The sequence below is a fragment of the Mustela nivalis genome (genome assembly GCF_964662115.1).
Source record: "Mustela nivalis genome assembly, chromosome: 17".
In the NCBI taxonomy this organism is placed as follows: Eukaryota; Metazoa; Chordata; class Mammalia; order Carnivora; family Mustelidae; genus Mustela; species Mustela nivalis.
Window position 1 is genome coordinate 24,479,845 of NC_139036.1, and position 19,960 is coordinate 24,499,804.

General features: G+C 46.2%; 1 long non-coding RNA gene across 1 annotated transcript; it reads left to right on the forward strand.

The window, feature by feature from the left end:
* The first annotated feature begins 11,483 nt into the window (after window positions 1-11,483).
* On the forward strand, window positions 11,484-17,373 carry LOC309851753. The gene is made up of 3 exons (XR_014304910.1): window positions 11,484-11,697; window positions 13,595-13,931; window positions 16,370-17,373. It is a non-coding gene; the product is annotated as an uncharacterized lncRNA (long non-coding RNA).
* The last annotated feature ends 2,587 nt before the right edge of the window (window positions 17,374-19,960 follow it).

Consider the following 19,960-nt stretch of genomic DNA (forward strand, 5'->3'; position numbering starts at 1 on the left):
AGACAGTGGTATGCAATAGAATGGATCCTAGACACTCAATAAATATTCTATTCTTCCTGATTTATTTCTGTCACCACTTGAGCCTCTCCATCCCCCATCATGCCATCATCTCATAACCCCCCCTTCTTTTAACCTGAAAAGTCCTACCTTTTGGTATGGGGATATGAAATCAGAAGACCTGGGTCTGAGTCTCAGTTCTGACACTTGACAGCTCAGTGACTCTGGACATATTACTTAACTCCTCTAGCTCAATTTCTTCACCCATAAATCTGGACCATGGCTCCTTTTCCTCCCAGCTCATGAGAATTCTTGCATAGGCTGAATTCATAGGGGGTGAGGGTGGGGAATGTTCTACGTGAAAACACTCCCACCAGGATGCTGGGCAGGTAAGAGATGGCTTGCTGGTGCTGTCTTGAAGTGGGGACTCTGGACCAGCAGAACAGTGGGCACCATTCCATGTTGCAGGCACGCTCACAGGAGCCCACCTCCATTGCACTTGGCAGCCTGCTTCACCATACAAATCCAATACAATTTCAATAGTTCTAGAGAGGAGACAGTGTGGCCATAGTGGTCTCTCCTAATAGGTGCATCATGTTCTATGATATCCTAAGAGAAGGAAACTATTTAGGTAAAGGCCGTGGTAAATATTTTTATAGAGAATGAGACTTCAGGATGGTGGTAGAGCCCTCCCTGGATGGACCCAGATCCAAATGGGACAAGGTTTTGGCCCCCAGGGCAGATGCCTGCCGTGTAGCTTATCCTTCTCCAGTGTACCATCCACCCTGCCCTCCCATAACCCATTTCTGCTTCCCACCTCTCCTTGGCCCCCCAACTACTGCCCAATCAAGCCTTCCTCTCCAACAGGGCTCACAAGCACCTTGATGATGCTGTCTTTCTACCCTCCAGTCAGATCCAACAGTCATACAACTCTAAACTGCCCTCCATCCGATCTGTAATATTTTATATCCAAATGCCATAAAACATGCAATTCCTCGCAACCAGAAGTCCCGCTCTCTGCCCTTATTCATCTGATCTGTTCTGCTCATCCTTTAAAATTCAGGAGAGAATTTACCTCCTCCGGGAATCCCATTCTGATAACCCCCAGAAAACCAGCCTCATGGAGATCATTACTTCCTCTTCTATGCCCATCTTGGGCCTTAAAGAGCACGTTTTTTCATGATTTGAGATTTTCTGTCTATCTGCCTGCCTCCTGGACAGGTGAGAGCAGAATCAAGGCCCCAACTCTCGGAGGCTCCCACACGTAACAGTGCTCAGCTTCTGGAAAATGTCTGAAAAAACTAGAAAAGATACATATTACAAATAGGCAAAGATTTTGAAATCATGACCACACTCTGGACCTCCATCCCGAAGTGGAGCACGGGAAATTTTCCATGTGCCTGAGCCCTGGAAGGCAAAGAAGGGACCCAGAAAGAAAAAGGAGAGAATGTAACCTGGCTTCTTTGCCCTCGTGAGACAAGAGTTTATGATTGCCAGGAAATGTGTAAATTGTGGTACAGATTATTTGTCACCAAGTCGGGAAAGGGCAGAGAACAGAACTATTTTTCATGACTGCAAATGCACGCACAGCTCGGGGCTGCCGCGGTAGAAATGTCAGGTCTTTGATACTGATGAGGTGGCCAAAAGGCCTGCTACTCTGGCTGTGAGGTCTGACGTGGTGACTCATGACCCTGCTTGGCTGTACAGGATCCTACAGTCTCCTCTGCTTAATCTGAATGTAATAACCATAAAACCCAGGGGACCCTGGATGGTTCAGTCCATTAAGAATCTGCCTTCAGCTCAAGTCATGATCCCAGGTGCCCTGGGATTGAGCCCAGCATCGGGTTCCCTGCTCAACGGAGAGACTGCTTCTGCTTCTACTCTCACCTGCTTGTGCTCTCTGTCACTTGCTTGCTCTCTCATGCTAATAAAATATTAAAAAAAAAAAAAAAAACATAAAATGCAGAGATGGGAGCAGTCTTGTCCCAAGTAGGGGAATTTCTGCTCATTTATAGGTTTTAATCCTCCTAAAATTGACCTCCATGTTTAGTTGCCACTCCATGAAACACAAAAGACCTTTTTGAGCCCCCCCCCCCATTCTATGTGTGGTCAAGGAGGAGAAGAGAAGCAAGTACGAATCCATGTCCCCCAACATCAAGGAGCTCACAGACTCGATGGGAGCATAAGCAAGCTGTGTTCACCATCTCGCACACACCAGAGATCACCCAGCTCCTCCTCTCTCTCTCCAGGGCAGGGCAAGCCTGTTGATGTCTAAATGACTGCTTGAGATGAGATGGGCTGGGGCCGGGCCTCGCACATGGGTGTTTATTCCCATAAATCAAACCTGCTCTCTCTGCTCCTGACTGGGGGGAGGGAAACACACACCCCAGATTGGGATGCCTTATTGTGCGATCACTTTCCTGCCATTCTTGGGTGTAGGTCGGTTTATCCAGGAAAGCCAAATTCCCGAGAACAGCGGAGGAGAGAGAAATTTGCTTTATACTGGCAACATCACGACTAATCCCTTTCTCGGAGGAGCTTCATGGCATCAAGCAAACTGGCGATGTGTGACTTCTTGCTAATCCCCTTAGCTCTTCTCCCTTTAGTGAATCCAAACGTTCCACCAGCGCCAGAGCCTGGCAGCCTGGAGCAGTCATGGAGCAGTGGGTAACGCACAGGATCTGTTATCAGAACACTTGCATGGGGCCTGGCTCTGCCATTTATAAGCTGTACCTCTTTGGGTTCGTTGCAGCCTCCCTCCTAGTCTTCTCCTGCAAAACGGGACTGGGGATCTGAGGATCAGAGGAGACCATGTGTGTGAGATCGCCGTATGAATGGCGAAGATCCTGTATCAGTGAAGGCTATCTGTCATTTTCACATTGGATAGATCTACTCTCCTTAGAAGACACTCAAGGAGATTGCATGCCTGCTGGATGTAAAGGTGCATACCCCCTTCATTTTTTTATTTTTCTGAACCTGACACAATGTTGGGCATTTCATGAGCAACTCAGTGGATACTGGTTAAATGAATAAATTGGAAAAATGGAGGATGATTCCCTTGAGGCTAAGGCATCTTTCCAAGCTAAGGAGTAAGAGAATCTATACAAAGTTTGGAATCCTCAGGATCAATTTTTAAATACTCAGTATTTTCTGGATAGAATGTGTGTACATGTAAGTGTATATGTGTGTGTGTGTGTGTGTGTGTGTGTGTGTGTGTTTTCATTATTCCTTCTGGGGCTAGATATCTACATTAACTTTGAATAAAACTGTACTCTGAAAAAACCTGGCTTCCAGTTACATGAATATATTTTGCTCAGCATTTAGAGAGGAGAGATGGGTGGCAGGTCATGTCCTGGTTCCCTTTCTTAATTTATTCATTCTTTCCTTCGTTTGTTCATTTGTTTGTTCGTCTGTTCATTCATTTGTTCATTCATTTGTCCATTCCTTCCTGGAAGCAAATGGCTCTGTGCAAATCCAAGCCTATTACGAGGTGAAAAATATCTGACCCAGGCATTTGGCTGACAAATGTCCATTGATCCTTCCAGATCGTATTGCCTCTGGGCCATGAAACATTTGAAATACCCCCATTGTCCCTCTATGTGGCATTTTCCACCACCCCTTATCTTCAGTTTTATAACCTCAGAGATCAAAATGCTAAGACCTTTCCCCTGAAGACCTCATTCCTGTAACCAGTATGTACTGGCACTAGGATCCTCTGAAAAATCCCAACCCTGGAAATACTGTGGATGACAAGTCCGAGTCTACTGGAGAGTAACAGAAACTTCTGCTGTCCTAAATCCAAACTTTGGATCATAGATTGTGCAAACAGGACCATATAGACAAGTGCCGGTCACCTCCTCATCATCTGTACCCAACACAATGCTGCTGTGTATAATCTCATTTTTCTCTCCCTCTTCTTTCTTCCCCTCTACCTGCCTCTCCCATGTCTATTCCTATCATACACTTAGTTCTCATGTACTGGGCCCAGATCGTGATGGATGAAGTCCTCTGCAGGGCTTGCCATTCCCAACCGCTCACCACAGCCTCTGCTCTTTATTCTCCAACCCCTTCTGTCTCAACCTCCACTCACCCCCCTGCGAAATAACATTCCCTTCTCATGCTTTATGCTTCCTAATCTTGCTCTCCTGGGTTGCTGCCTTGGTCTCAGGCTGGCGGCTCCATAGTTATTATGATCATATATTAAGTTTAATGTGTCCACAAGGCATTCCACACACTCATAAAAATCAGGCCCTCTAAGAGCTCCCGGTGCCAAAGACAACGCAAATACCAACCCATGCCTTAGCTGGTGCCTCACGCCATTATGTGGCTCTGAATGTGCAAAGCTGGGTGCCAGTTGTTTATTGTTGCTTGTGTTACCCTTCCTGGTAAATACAGCTTTTTGAATAGGACTAAATGTTTTCCCAGCTTCTAAACAGAGCCAAAGTCTTGATTACCACCATTTAGGCAACATCCAACAGTATCAGTGATATCAATAATGGTGACATTTATTGAGTACATACTGTCCGCCAGATTGTGCGCTAAGCATTTTACATGCATTTTGCCACATTATCTGCCCAACAACCCTGGGTGACAGGTCGTATTTAATTTAGAAATATTAAATAAAAGAAGAAAACTGAGATACAGAGAAGTTAAGTAATGAGATCAAGCTCAAGCAATGCAGAGGTGAGAAAATGAATTATTTAAACCCAGGCTGTTGGGTTCTAGAGCCTGCCTGGTTAAGTACACACAAACGCTGGCTGCGGATGAGGGCCACCTTCACGGTCTAGTGACTCGAAATGAGTTAAAGACAAGTTTGATAGATTAAGTGGATGATGGTGTACTCTTCTCTCTATAAAACTGCCCAAAAAACTTCCTCTATCAGTCTCTGACAAGGACTAAGTCCCTACAGGAACTCTATCCCCATATCATTATTTTTCCCAAGCTAGGAGACAACACACAACAAGGGCAAAGGACACAGAGCAGATCTCCTTGTATAGTGCAAGTTGTATGCGCCTTGGACCTGCACAGGAGTAAATCAGATGTTCCTCCCACAGAACAGTGGCTCTGTAAATAATCTCTGGTGCTCTTTAGTCCAGTTTGCTAACAGCAGATAATGCATCGATTAGCTAAATGATTTCCATTGCCTCTCTACCTCTTGCTTCATTGATAGTGTTTGCACTTCACTCATCCCTTTCCCTCTTTGCTCCTCATTGTTCCCACTCATCTATGGCCTATAGCATGGTTTTGTTTGGGAAACACTGATATCAATGGAGAGCCCATTTTAAGCATGAAGAAACCAAAGGTCAAAGAGGCTGTTACTTGCCCGGAGTCATGAAGCCTGTTTGGCGCAGAGTTTGGACAAAATTTGCACTTTCTGGCTTATAGGACAGGGCACTTTCCAAGCAATGAGTGGGGAAAGGGGGACATACCCCTTCCCAGATTCTGTCCGGTACAAGGTCGGGCTGCCGGACCCACACCAGCAGCACCCCATTTGGGTGCTCACCTTCCTAAGGTCTCCCAGTTTCATCTCACACAGACATATTTGCCTTTAGATTCCAAAACACACCAAAATACCTATCATGTCCTATCTGATTATTTGTTCCAACTGCACAACCGCCAAAATTGCTGCTGGCCATGGTGCTGATCTGAGTGAAGCAAAAGAACACACTTCACCCCAGGGCTCCAGGAGAGGAAGTAGTTGGTGCATGAAGACTCACAAAACGGGAAATGAGACACGGTTTTAAGAAGTCAGTATCAGGGGCACCTGGGTGGCTCAGTGGGTTAGGGCCTCTGCCTTCGGCTCAGGTCATGATCCCGGGGTCCTGGGATCGAGCCCCGCATCGGGCTCTCTGCTCAGCTGGGAGCCTGCTTCCCTTCCTTGCTCTCTGCCTGCCTCTCTGTCTGCTTGTGATCTCTGTCTGTCGGATAAATGGATAGAATCTTTAGGAAAAAAAAAAAAAAAGAAGTCAGTATCAAATGACAACTGAGAACGGCATTATGCCTGTCTTCACAGAGTCTGTTTTTCTAGGGAGGAGACAAGCAACCAAACTAGATCAGCTGGGAGGACTTCCTGAAGACGTGAAGGATGAGAAGTGAAAGTGAGAGGATAGAAGTCCATTAGAAGAAAGGATGCATCCCAAAGTCCCACATTTGGAAAAATGTTGGCATGCTTTGGTATCTCCCCATTCAGTGGGACGAGGGCAAAGTAAGGGAGGCGAGAGGAAGATAAGATGAAGTAGGCAACAGTTAGATGGGAGAGGACCATATGTATCATGGAATACAGTTTTGCTTTTTTCCTATATGCAATAGGAACCCATTACAGAGTTTTAAACTATAAAGAGAAAAGATTTGATTTATGCTTTAAAATAACATTTTGTTATAGAAAATTTCAAATGTATACAAAGTAACCAAAATAGTATAATGACCCCCCATGAACCCATCGTCCAGATTCAACAATTTTCAGCATTTCTTCATTCTTATATCATCCATATTTCCACCCACTCCCTGCCGTCCCACTTGTTTATTGTTATTTTTACAGTTCTATTTTTCTTTTAAAGGTAAAATTCACTTACAATGAATCTAAGCTATATTATTTTGACAAATGAAACTCACATTCTTATCACGGAACACTTTGATCTTCCCAGAAAATTCCTTCATGTTCCCTTCACAATCAAAGCCCACCAGTTCCCCACCTTAAGAGGTAATGGCAATTTTTAACTTTTTAAAAAAATATATTTTATTTATTTATTTAACAGAAAGAGAGAGAGAAAGAGAGAGCACAAGCTGGGGGAGCTGCAGAGGGAGAGGGAGAAGCAAGATCCCTGCTGAGCAAGAAGCCCAAAGTGGCAGTCAGTCCCAGGACCCTGGAATCATGACCTGAGCCAAAGGCAGATGCTTAACCCACTGAGCCACCCAGGTGACCCTATTTTAACTTTTCATCTTAGATTTGCTTTGCTTGTTCTAAAAGGCTATATTCATGAATTCATATAGTATTATTTTCTTATGTCCGACTTCTTTCACTCAACATGTTTTTGAAATTCATCCGTTTCTATGTATCAGTAGTTTGTCTTTTTTCTTTTTTGGGGGCTGATTAGTATTCTATTGTATAAATAAACAATATGTTTGTCAATTAACTGGTTGATAGACATTTGGGTTGTTTCCAATTTGGAGCCATTGTGAATAAACCTGCTATGAATGTGGTACAATCCATTCCAGGGACTTATGTTTTTGTTTCTCTTGAAAAAATACCTAGGGGTGGAATTAATTTCTACTTTTTTAAAAGTATTGTGAATAGAGTGGAGAGGAATGGTGGCAAGAAAACCAGTTCTGAGGCAATTGCAATACTTAAGGAGAGAGATTATGATGGCTTACCTTGGGGAAGGATTATAGTAAGAGTGGAAGGGAGCAGATTTTGAAATATGTATGGATATGTATTGAAATATGTATTAATGAACACAATCAGTAATTGGTGAAATAAGTGTGGCGGTAAGAGAAATGGAGGCATCAAAAATGACTAGCTTGACTAAAGTGGTTGCATATTGGGGGTATTTTACTGAAATTGGGAAGGTGGGGAAAGAGGAAGAAGTTAGAGGGCATCCAAGGGTTTCCTTCGGCAATGCATGAGTAATCTAAGTGTAGACAGTAAGCAGGCAGTTGGAGGCTAGAGCTCAGGGATAAGGCAGACTTGCTGTTACCTCTGTATGCATCTTCTACCTTGCCCAGATCTAGACTTCTCCCTAAAAATGCCTCACAGTCTGGTAGAGAGATGGAAAATGGATTTTATTTCATAGTAATTTATTTACTCTGGTAAATTAGTAATAGCAACCTAGAACACTGTGCAAAGGAAGATTATGAGACCGTATTCAGGGTTAGCAGGCAGGAAGGAATGATGGCTTGATAAGCAATGTGTTCCATGGACGTGGAATCACAGCATGAGGAAATCCAATTCAGACACTGTCTATGCCTGATTGAGTTGAAACCTATGGCTACAAAATCTGAAAAGTAAAGAACCTGCTCTTGAATAACCAAGCAGATCAATAATACAAATCAAGGGTCCACACAAGGCAAACAGTCAATAGATTGACCCTGTTAACAAAGAAACAATAGATCCAAAATGGAGTCACTTGTGCTAAGCCCCATGTCAGCCAACCAAGACATAATACCAAACAAAACTGCAGTTCCACCTTCCCCAGGAATGTGACCTTTAACTAGTCAATCTGGACTTACCTGCTGGGTACTAGTAAGGTCATCTGCCTGATAGATCTCCAGTTTCCCTCAAGGGAATTTGACCTTGCCTGAAACAATCCACCTTTGGTTAGAACTTCCTTTTTCTTCACCTTTCAGCCCCTAAAACCCTTCCATTTTGCACAGCTCTGGCGCACTTTTCTGTTTGCTAGGCGGGATGCTGCCAGTTATAAATCATTAGATGAAGTCAATTAAATCCTCAGATTCATTCAGTTGCCTTTTATTTTTAATATCCAATTTGGAGCCATCTTTTTTGCTTCTTTCTTTCAATTCCTCTACTGAATTTAGTATCCTACAAGTCCTCCGTGAATATCTGCGACCTTTGTCTTCTCCTCACCTTGCAAAAATCCCAGGGTATACGGAGTTTCTCAACCTCATCTGGGGTCTGCTGGTGTCTTGAGGTTAAACAACCCATTCTTGTGAAAACTCACTATAAAGGATTTCAAACTTTGGAATACACTGATGAATAATTTAAATATCTTGGGAAACAACCCATTCTTGTGAAAACTCACTCCAAAGGATTATAAACTTTTGAATACAGTGATGAATCATTTAAATACCTTGGGGAAAATGTCAAAGAGTAGATTAGACAGGTAATCAATGTGTATTAGCTGACTCTTTTTTGCTTCCCAGTAGAAGCATGGGTGAGGGTTCTTGCTATTAATAAAAACTTCCTATGCATATATTAATTCATTGAACCACTAAGCTTTTATTAAGCAACTAGTTCATGCCAGGCCCTACACTTGTACCTGAGCGACACCTCTACAACTCTGTGGAGACAGGTAAGTCATGGGCATGGCCTTCACAAAGGCTCACCTAGACATGTAAGTCAGTCCCAGGAGAGTTGGATATACTCTTTGTTAATATTCTAAGGCAAATCAGAAGAGAGGAAGTCTAAATGGAGCCTTGAAAGATAATTAAATGAAAGATCTCCCCAAAGGAGATGTTGGAAAAAACATTCCAAGCAAAGAAGCCCGTATGGAACATATCTGGACATGGGATGGGGCAAAGTTGGCTGCTGCTTACACCAGTGAGAGGTTGTTTGGTAGTAGATGTAGGTAGGGCCTGTGTGATGACCCGACTTGCTCTTCTGCCTATGGTGCAAGCCATCACTGGAGTTCTAGCAGGAGAAGGGCATGATCAGGTATGTATTTTAGAAAGACTGGCAACACAGAGGCTGCAAGAGGGGAGGGGAATACAAGAGAAAGAAACCTGCAGGCAGGAGGCAACTAGAGGTGAGGAAGCAAGGCTCCAAACCAAGAGGGTGATGGATTCTGGCTGCAGTTAGGGTTAGGATTAGTGCTTGGCAAGAGGAATGGAAGGGAGTGGAAGGTAAAACTTCAGGAGCCGTATGGAAATGAGAACTGACAAGATGCAGCAATTAAATGGTTGCTAAGATGGGGCCCCTGGGTGCCTCAGTCAGTTAAATGTCTGCGTTTGGCTCTGGTCATGATCCCGGTTCTGGGATGGAGCCTAGCCTCAGGCTCCCTGCTCAGCAGGGAGTCTGTTTCTCCCTCTCCCTCTGCCCCTCCCCACCCAGCTCATTCTCTCTCTCTCAAATAAACAAAATCTCTTTAAAAATGTTTCTGAATACATAAATGATTGCTGAGAGTATGAATATGAGTGTGTGTGGCTTGAAATGAGAACCTCACAATGCACTGTGCAGGATAATTTGAAAATGCCAGACAGAACCAATGTTTGCTTGATTGCAAACCCAGCATTCTTTCTACTTCTCCACACTCCATGGTAGCTTGACTCCCACCACCTCCTCCAGGAGCCATGACAGATCTCTCTATCAAAGACAGATGGGGACACACACACACACACACACACACACACACACACACCTCTCTATTCCTCAGTGCATGGCCAAATCCCACCTTTTCTTCAAAGGCTAATGCAGCTGTCTTCCAGTCTAGGAATACTTCTCAGGTTCCCTCACCTAAAAATCACATCTTTCCAAACTCTATATTTATTTTACATCTTTTTTTAACTTTTTATCGTAGATTTGAATCAGTTCTATACATGTCACCTTCTAGTTAGACTCTGAGCTTTTAGACACTGCCTATAGAAGATCCATCTCCACGTCTTCTTCAGGGGTCTAATCATACAGAGCAGCACAGCCTTCTAGAACTCACAGCATGCCACTGCCTGTGTCACCTCACAATTGCCTGGTTTGGTTTACCAGCTATAGATTACAGCCATCTAGAGACGAAGCAAAAGAGTTTGGAGGAACTGCTTGTGAGTCGAGATCTTCTGCCTCATCCTCTTGTCTCTGTGATCCTCATTCCCAGGAGCACCCACTGTGAAATGGATGGCTTCAGGGATGACATGCATGATTAGGATGAATGAATCTTCAGGTCAGACTTCCATCCCTGTGGGACTTGCTGCTCCATTCACAGATGGACAGCAGGTCTTGGGATCCTGCCCTTAAAACCCCTTTCTCCTCCCAGATCAACAGACTCTGCAGATCCCGGGGGTAATGTATTAAGAGTTCCTCTTGCGTCTTTAGAGAACAGGGATGCCCCTGCCTCCTTTGCAGGAATGAAGGTAGATGACATGGGAGGGAAGGGGAGCAGACCCAGCTGGTTCTCCATGGACTCCATGCGGTGGCTTCAGGCCCACTGAGCACTTAGCATGTACCTCACTAGGCACGTCCTTTGAATTTCCCTGCAGCCACCTGTGAGGTAAGTACCACAGCCTGCATTTCACAGAAGGGGAAAGTGGTACTCGGTAACATGAAGGACCTTGCCCGCCAGTAAATGCCTGAAAAAAAAAGACTCAGACCATTTTCCATCTGTTTCCAAAGCCCATACACTTCCCTCTCTGCTGCTTCCCAAGTGAGAAAGACCTCGGGGGGCACTCTTCTGACAGGCTGCTTGCTGTTCAGAGCAACCGTTCACAACCAGGCTGCTGGAATGAGGGAGGGTTTTGCCTACAGTGCCTTCTGAGAAAGAGAAGGCAGGCAATGAAGAGGCAAACAAAGGGAATGGGAAGAGTAGAAAAGCTTAGAGGAGAGCAAGAAAAGAGCTATGAGATCGAAAATTCTAGAGAACTGCTTGTTCGGAGAGTTTCCTCTCTCAAGTGGTGAGAATAAGGTCTCGGGAGTGCTTACTATGGCCCCCTCGCCTACAAGAAATGGATTTAATCCACCGATACCCTTGAGATAGTATGAGTGCTGGCCATGACTTTAGGTGAAGAAACAGAGGCATGCAGAGGTTGACTTTTTCCTCCCAAGGTCCTATAAGTGCTGGACCATAGATCCGGTGTCTGAGCTCCGGGAATCGGAGTCTACACTCCTCTCCTAGCCACAGAACAGTGACTAAAGCAGGCCTGGCCGAGGAGATGAAAATCTCAAGTTTGAAGTCAAGATCACTACCCTTGAAGGATTTAAGGAGACGACAGACCATGGAGACAACACTGTGGCCAACACAGGCAACAATCCTGAACCACCAGGTAATTAAGCTCTTCATCTCCATGAATCACACACACACACACATACACACACACACACACCCCAGTGAGCTGCACAGGCCAGTGGTTCCAAGCCCTGGCCACACATTAGAATCACCTGGGGAGTTCTTACAAAACACTGTTGCCTGGGCCTCATGCCAGACCTACTGAATCAGAACCTCTTGGAGTGGGGACTCGGGATCCGTATTTTTTTTTTAAAGCTCCCCCGGTGATTCTAATGTGTGGCCTGGGCTGGGAACCACTGATGCTGGTAGATGAGAAGATGTCATTCTTGAGTGGAGAGCCAACTTTCCTCGTTAGCTGAAATCCTTCCGTGTAGGCTGCCAAGACATTTCACAGAGGGTCCTCAGCTGCAAGTGCTTCAAGGACAGGCACTGCCTCTGCCATGACGACACCTTTCCAAATGGATAGTTGAGTCACAGAGACAGAGGAACTGGCTGGGACTTCAATGATCATTACGTCCCGTGTTCTTCAGAGTTCTAGGAAGTCTGTGGAAGGGGCCAAGCAGACTGCCTTGGGGTGGAGGTAAGGATGCAAATCACTGGTTTGGCATAGTTTCCAGGGCACTTGAAACCAGAAAATGTCAACAAAACCACCTTCCCCATCCCAAAAAACAAAACACAACAAAACAAACAAACAAAACAAAAACAAAAATAAAAACAGTTCATGATGACTTTAATTCCTTGGTTATAGGTGGGATTATTTACCAAACCCCAGATCTGAAACAAACCTGTATGTCTAACCTCAATGCCAAGAGAATTAAAGCAACACCACCAAGGATTCCAATTCAGAACCTGAAGACTGGCCGCAGTGGTTCTCAGACCGCTGTAAGAGCCAGTCGTGTCCTCGAGGCTCTGGGCTTAGGTGCGTACGTGCCTCTCTCCAAAATGGGAACTTAACGTTATACTTCTAACTCCACACAAACCCACACGCAGTACTGAGTACAAAACTAATAAATATTTCTGGGGTAGAATAAGTACTAAAGCAGACACGACTTGTTCTCTGAACGTCTTTGTAGTGATAACTGGATATACAGAGTCCTGAACATACACAAGTACCAACTTCAGCGAAAAGAAACTGAGGAAAGAAATACAAACAGTCAACAGACAGGTGAAAAGATTTTTTTTCCACTGAAATTCAAGGAAAAGCAAATTTTTAAAAAACTTTTTTTTTTTTTAGTCATCAGATCAGCAAATGACGGAGATCAGTAATACCCAAGCCTAATTGGGAGATAGGAGAGCGGTCTCAGAGACTGTTAGTGAGAACATATATTGGAATAGACTTTTTTTTTTAATTGCTTCTCGGCCTTTTTGGCTAAGATCAAGTGTAGAATAGACTTTTTAGAGAGCATACTGTATCACAATTTTAAGTACGAATGTATTTGGACCCACGGATTTGTTTCTAAAAAATTACCCAAAGGAGACTATTGCACAAACACACAAAAGGCTATTTATAATTGTTTTTTAGAATGGAAATAACCCCACTGTCCTCACACATCGGATTAATTAGATAAATTAAGGCACACGCACACTATAGAACACTATGTTTTCATTACAAAAGGAGAGGGGACTCTCTAAAAGACTTACATGAAACGGTTCATATGTTACTGAATGAAAATCCATACTACAAAGTAATATAATACAGTCCCATTTTTAATAGAATATGCATATATAATATGCAATATGATATAGAATAACTAGATAGAGAGATGGGTGAAATTAGCTTTCTGGATGTTTCACCAGAAATACCCATTCAAGAGTCCAGGAGGTAGGTTTATCTGAAGATAATCCACTTTCTCTATTACATATTTTGTATTGCTTCATTTCTTTAAAAATCTCCATTGATTGCTTACTTTTATAATCTAACAACTCTATTTCAGGTTCAACAATAAGACCAGAAGTGGAAGCATTCGTTAAAGAAGAACGAGAGAGGAAGAGGCTACAGGTCCGATCTGGCCCAGGTGTGCAGGACGGAGACGTTGTCCTCACAGAGGATGGATCCCGCCATCCTCCGCCCTGAGTTTTCAGATCAGTCCTTCCTTTGACTCTAAGATCTTGTGGGCAGGTGCCAAGTCCACGACTGATGGAGGAAGAAAAGGGGAAGGGAGAGGACGGGTGTCCTTTCTGACATCTAGCAGCCAGTTCCCTTGCTGGGGAAGAGGCTTTTGGAGGCTACTGGAGGTTCCAGAGATGGGCATCTCTTGTCCTTCTGCCAAGGTGACCAGTTCTTCCTGGGATTGTCCTGGTGTCAGCCCTGAATGTCCTCCTGCATCCCAGGAGACCCTTTCCTCCAGGCAAACCCGGACACTTTGGTAGCCTTGCCCCCTCCTTCCTGCTCTTTCTTTTCTGTTGTCTTCCTCACCCCTCTGAGGGTGGGGGCCTGGGATTAGGCAAACATCTCTGTGTCCCTAGAGAGCACACAGCATAGGGAGGTGGGGTGGTGGACAAGTGATCGCTCCAGGTATCGGGGTATGCCCAGGACCTAGGAGAACATGGACCTGGACTCCCTGACCCATCACTTGGTTGATGCATGACCTTGGGGCCTGCCACAGGCCCTGTCTGGACCTCATCGTCCCCATATGTAACTCCCATGAGTACGATTCTTTCCATCCCAACCCATCCACATCTCCCCAGCTGCCACTCCACCACCTGAGACCAGCTTACCAGCCTCTACAGCGGATCTCCTTCGTCTACTCTGGCCTCCCGTAACTGACCTTGATAATCAGGGGTAAAAGGGACAATAAGGATGTTTACAAACAAAGAGGAAGAAAAAGAAGGAAGGGACAGAAAATCATTGCTTTTGGTCTCAGGCAAAGACATTTTCTTCAGCAAGTCAGGGAAGAGAGAAAGGAGCAGAAAGATGCTGGTTAAGAAAAAAATAAAAAATAAACCTTGGTGGAAGTCTGAAGGTGTGATTTCGAAGGAACAAGAAGACAGCAGGCACAGACGGCAGAGAGACAGTGAGAAAACAGGCCAGGCTGGGAGGTGGGGAAGGGCAGGCACTAGGCCACTCTGGCGAGTGCAGCTAGTACAGGGTGAAAATGAAATACATGAGCCACTGGGTATTGGGCCAAATGAAGCTGGAGGCTTCCGGGAGAGACCCCGTCCTGGGCAGGGATCCTGAATCCCGGCGGTGAGAGCGTGGGCTGCACCTGAACTTGCCGCTAGCTCTGGCAAGGCTCTGCTGCATCACAGCTCCCCTTCAACCTCAAGGGGCCAGCTCCATCTCTGGGAGCTCCCAGATACCCCCAAGCCACCACCAGGGCCCAGCTGCTGCAGCAGCCTGTTGGGGACAAGGGCATTTTGCAGCCTGTTGGGGGAATCTCAACATTCAGTCCAACAACCCTGCAGAGATAGCCAGCTGGTCCCATATTTTACAGATCAGGAAACTGAGGCGCGATGACTTTTTAAGGCCGTACCATTAGAATGTGCTGAAGCTGGGACAGAGCTAGCTGCTCGTGTTTTAATAACTTGCCGTTCTCCCTCTGGTTCTGAGCAATAGATCCTTTATATGAAAAATACATAAACTAATAAAATAACAAAATGAAAGTCACCCATAACCCTCTACCCAGAGAGGAATAAAAATTTTGCATATTTCCTGCTAGCCTTCTTAATTAATTCATTTACATATTTATTTACTTACAAAGGAGGATTGTATTGCATAAACTGCTAGAATCTTTTCTAAAATCTTTATGTGATGGACAATTCCTCTCCAGCCATTATAGGTTTTCAAGAAATTGACCCTCTTTCTACTCCTGGACATTGAGATTTGCATCCCACTTTGGGAGCCTTATGGATGACTTTAGGAAATAATCTTTTAATGTAAACTTCATGGGCCCTGGCACCAAACTTTGGGATCTCAAGAGACTGCAGTGTCGACAGATTCAACAAGAAAGGATACACAGAAAACCATTATGAAAAGTAACAAAATCGTAGAGCAAAGAACTGGGAGGTGTCAGGGGAAAGTGACAGAATGTAAATGGGTGGGATCCATAAGGTGTCTCCGAGGAAGCGATATTGCATTTGGAACAGTGTCCAACATTCGTTTTCTATTAAGAGCCAGAGAGCAAATAACTTAGACTTTGCCCACCACGTGTCCCTGTTGTAACTGCTGAGTTATGTCCTTGCGGCACAACACCAGACACAGATGATACAGAAATGAACAGGTGTGTCTATGTTCCAATAAAACTTTATTTACAAAAACAGGTGAAGGGCTGCAGCATCGGGCCCACAGGCTGTAGTCTACCAAACCCTGATTTAGAATACCGAAAACGGAGATGGATTTTGTGAGGGCCTTATCAGACGGAGGACAATTCAGCTGGAAGGAATTGAGAGAGCCAAAGGAGAGGAAGAAAACACGGGAGGCAAGGAGAGCTAGGTATCTGACGGTTGGCTAGGACAGCTGGGACCCAAGTCATGCAGGGTCTGAATGCCAGGCTGAAGTCTACGGATTTTGTTGTGTAGCAGACAAAGGATCCACTTTCATGGGATCGTCATAAAGTACTAGGCACTCACAATGCTCCCAGGATGATAGCTCTCTCTGAGAAATTATGGGAAGGGTTCCAAACCTAGAAATGCTGATGTTGGCTTCCTCTCTATTTGGTTTTCTGCTTTCTTGCTTACCTCCTTTAACATTACCTCCTTTAACATTTCAGTCTCCTTCAATCTATCCAGAGGCCAAAAGGTACCCAGCTGGAAGAAACCGGAGTGGGAGCGAGGAAGGGGAAGTTCTCGGTTGGCTGCATCTCTGTCGGACTATGAATCTCAGGGCGTACGGGGGAGCTCAAGGGAGAGCAGCTGGCCACCCAGGTGTGTGACGATGTCAGCTGACCCACAGCCCAGAGTACAGACCTCCCTGTAGGGCCGCATCTCTCCATCTGGACGGCCTGCCCATCAAGCCCATGCATCGTCTTCACTTCCTTCTCTTCTCACAACAATCATCTTGTTTAAGACACTGGTTCTCAAGACTGCTCTCACCACGGGCGACGCCACATCACCTGGAAACTTGCTGGAAATGCAAAGTCTCAGGCTCTATCTCGGACCCGCTGAATCGGAAACTCTGGGGGGCGGGAACAAGCAATCTAGGTTTCCACAAGCCTTCCAGCTGACTGCCATACACAAGGCTGAGAATCACTGCCTAGTATCTCCACAGCCCCAAGGTGGCCCCATCTCAGGGGGTGCTAGGGACGTGCTACTATAATCCCTTCCAAGAATCCTAAATTTTCCTGACTATTTCCATTTGAGAGATGTAAACACTGAGGTCCTGGTACGTTAGGAAATTTGATTCGAACCTGGATCTTGTTTATTTTAAGACACAAGGGATGGACCACTCTGCCTTAGGGTCTCCTCCTTGCAGAGAAGGCTAGGAGGTCCTTGGGAGAGCACTTCTCCAAAGGCTGTTGTGATTTATTTACTTAATAAACATGCATCGACCACTTCTCCTGTGCCAGACCGCATTCCAGAATATTCCATATATTAGGGAACTCCATTCCAGCCTAAACCTTGCAAGTAGGCATCTTGTCTCAGCACTTACAGAGCCGGAAACACGGACTTAGGGAAACCATGAGACTTGTTTCAGAGCTCCTATACCACCTCACAGAGGATTCACTCCTGGCTCTAGGAAGCAGGGGGTGGCTTTTTAAAGGAGGTAGAAGCTACACTGAGAAGGACCACGTGTGTGCACGAAAGGGCAAAGTTGCACGGGCTGAGCAAGCTGCAGAGTGAGAATCTGGGGATCCAGCGGCCACAGCCCTGTGTGGACTGTGTGCCTCAGGCCACCTCCCAAGGCCTCCCAGGGCTTGGACACAGATAACAGAAATAACAGAAAGGGCCAGGGCACCTGGGTGGCTCAAGTCGGTTAAGCGTCTGCCTTCGGCTCAGGTCATGATCCCAGAGTCCTGGGATGGAGCCCTGCATGGAGAACCCTGCTCAGAAGGGAGCCTGCTTCTCCCTCTCCCTCTGCCCTTCCATCCCAGTCATGTTCTAATAAATAAATAAAATCTTAAAAAAAAAAAAAAAAAAAAGTGTCCTCTCCAAAGGCCCAAATTCTGAGTTCCATTTCTTCCACTGAATTGGCTGTGTGACCTTGAGCAAGCCGCTTGCCCTTTCTGAGCCTCTGTCTCCCCACTGGCACAAGACTTAAGTAGTCAATTTCAAAGGCTTCTTAAGCTGCAAATGTCTTTATTTAAATAATATCCTACACTGATCCCCAATATATGGAATATTTTTTAAATACAAATGTTCCAAGGGGAAGGGAGTTGGTCACCATGAGCCCGTCCCAAGCCCTGGCTGTATCCGTGGCATGATATGGAGACATCACAGGAGCCCGTCTACTCTAGCCCCTGTCTCCGTGTGATCTTTCCTGCTGCTCTCCCCAGGGCTCCTCTCAGCCACGCAGGCCTTCTTGCTATTCCTTGAGCATGCCAGTCATACACCTTCCTCAGAGCCTTTGCATTGACTGTTCCCTGTGCCCTACATGCCCTTCCTCCCAACATCCTTCCCTCTCTCAAGCCTCTACTCAAATGCTGCCCCACCCCCGCCCTGTTTGAAACTGCCACTCATCCCACAGTTTCCCCTTGCCGCCTACTTCCACGCCCCCTGGTTTCTCTTCCCTCTTGTCACTTTCTGCCTTCTTCTCTACCCTGGGTCCTGTGTATTGCTTATGGCCAGTCGATCTCCAGAGCAGGGATGCTCTTGTCTGTTTTATTCACTACCAGGAGCGCCTAGAGCTGTGCTTCTGAACACCTCGATAGGTGTTGTAGGTGTTCGTGGTGGAGACGAGCCATGTAGGCACGCACTTTGTAAGTGGTCCTCCTGTTCTCTGTGTTTCCCCTGTCCCATGCACTTTGTCTGGAGCAGGACCAGAGCCCAAAGGGCACCTTTGGACTTCCAGAGCATGAGAACAAAGTCTCTTGCTCCCTCCCCGAGGCTTTGCCATCCGTGGCCCTATAGAGTCAGACAGTGAGGGAAGAAGAGCAGGAAAGGCAGAGGAGGAAGGCTGGAAAATGAAATGCTGGAGCTAGCAGCTGGCTTGCTCACATATGGTGGGCCTGGGATCTAGAACGTGCACTGCCTGCATCTCCCACTGTACCCCGCTGTACCCCACGTAGGAGTGGGACCAGGGCCCTAAGGTCAGCCCCTACCACGAACCAGTTCTGCAGGCAGGCATCTTCCGTGGGCTGACTCATTTATCCTCCTGCTGACGCTGGGATCCATAAGGCACTGAGCCCCAGAGACATGACGTAAGCTGTCCAGGATCACACTGGGAATAAGGGAGTGCCTGGGATTCGGATCTAGGCCCTCTGGCTCCGGGGCCTGGCTCTTCTCCTTCCTCAGTGTTATCGGAGGCATGCACGCTGGACAAAGCCCGTGGTGCCTCTCTGAGCGAAAGGGCAGAAGCCCAGGAGTCCGCTGCTTGTAGGTTCGCTTTCCCTGCCTCCTCCTCTCCCGCAGCCACAGTCCCTGAGTCCAACGTTCAGGGCCCTTCCCCATCTCCCGCACCTGTCCTGCCATCCAGCAACCCCCCCCCACCCACGCTCAAGTCGCCAGCATCACCAGAGGGAATGTTTGCCCACGTCATACCCTCTCCCGGAGGCACCCGCCGAGGCTGTGAAGCCGGCAACCGAGATGTTTTGTCTGGCTAAGCTTTCGGACTGATTGAAAGTCTTCAGAACCTGCGCTCCTCCTGGCTCTGCTCTGCCTGGAGACGGTTGCCATGTAACACACACACACACACACACACACACACACACACACACACACAGCAATGCAGCCTTCACTGTCTGAACTAATGAAAGGCAGATTGCTATTAGGGGAAAGGTGGGTTTTTTTTTTTTCCCTCCCTCCCCCTTGAGCATAATTCTACTCTCCCAGGGAGGTGTATGCATTTCTGCTCTGTTTGTGAGATGTTAATTGTGTCCTCATTGTAATGCCTTACCCATTGCCATCACCTCCTTTGGAGCAGCCAGAAGCATGCCTTTTTGAGATAATGAAGCTAAGTGACCAGAGGGAGGGTGCCCCAGCCTCTTTCTGGAGTGATCTTCCTAAGCATCAGACCAGGCCACAGGGAGGCCACTGAAAAGCCTCCCATGGCTGCCAGTGACCCCAGAACTGCACACAAGGACTTTCTGAGCCATGTCCTAGCTGCACTTTGGGACCCAAATCCTTCCTTCCTCCAGGAAGTCCCCAGCCCTCGCCAGCACTACTCCCCTTCATGTTCACAAGTCTCTTTTTCTGCTGTTCCACGC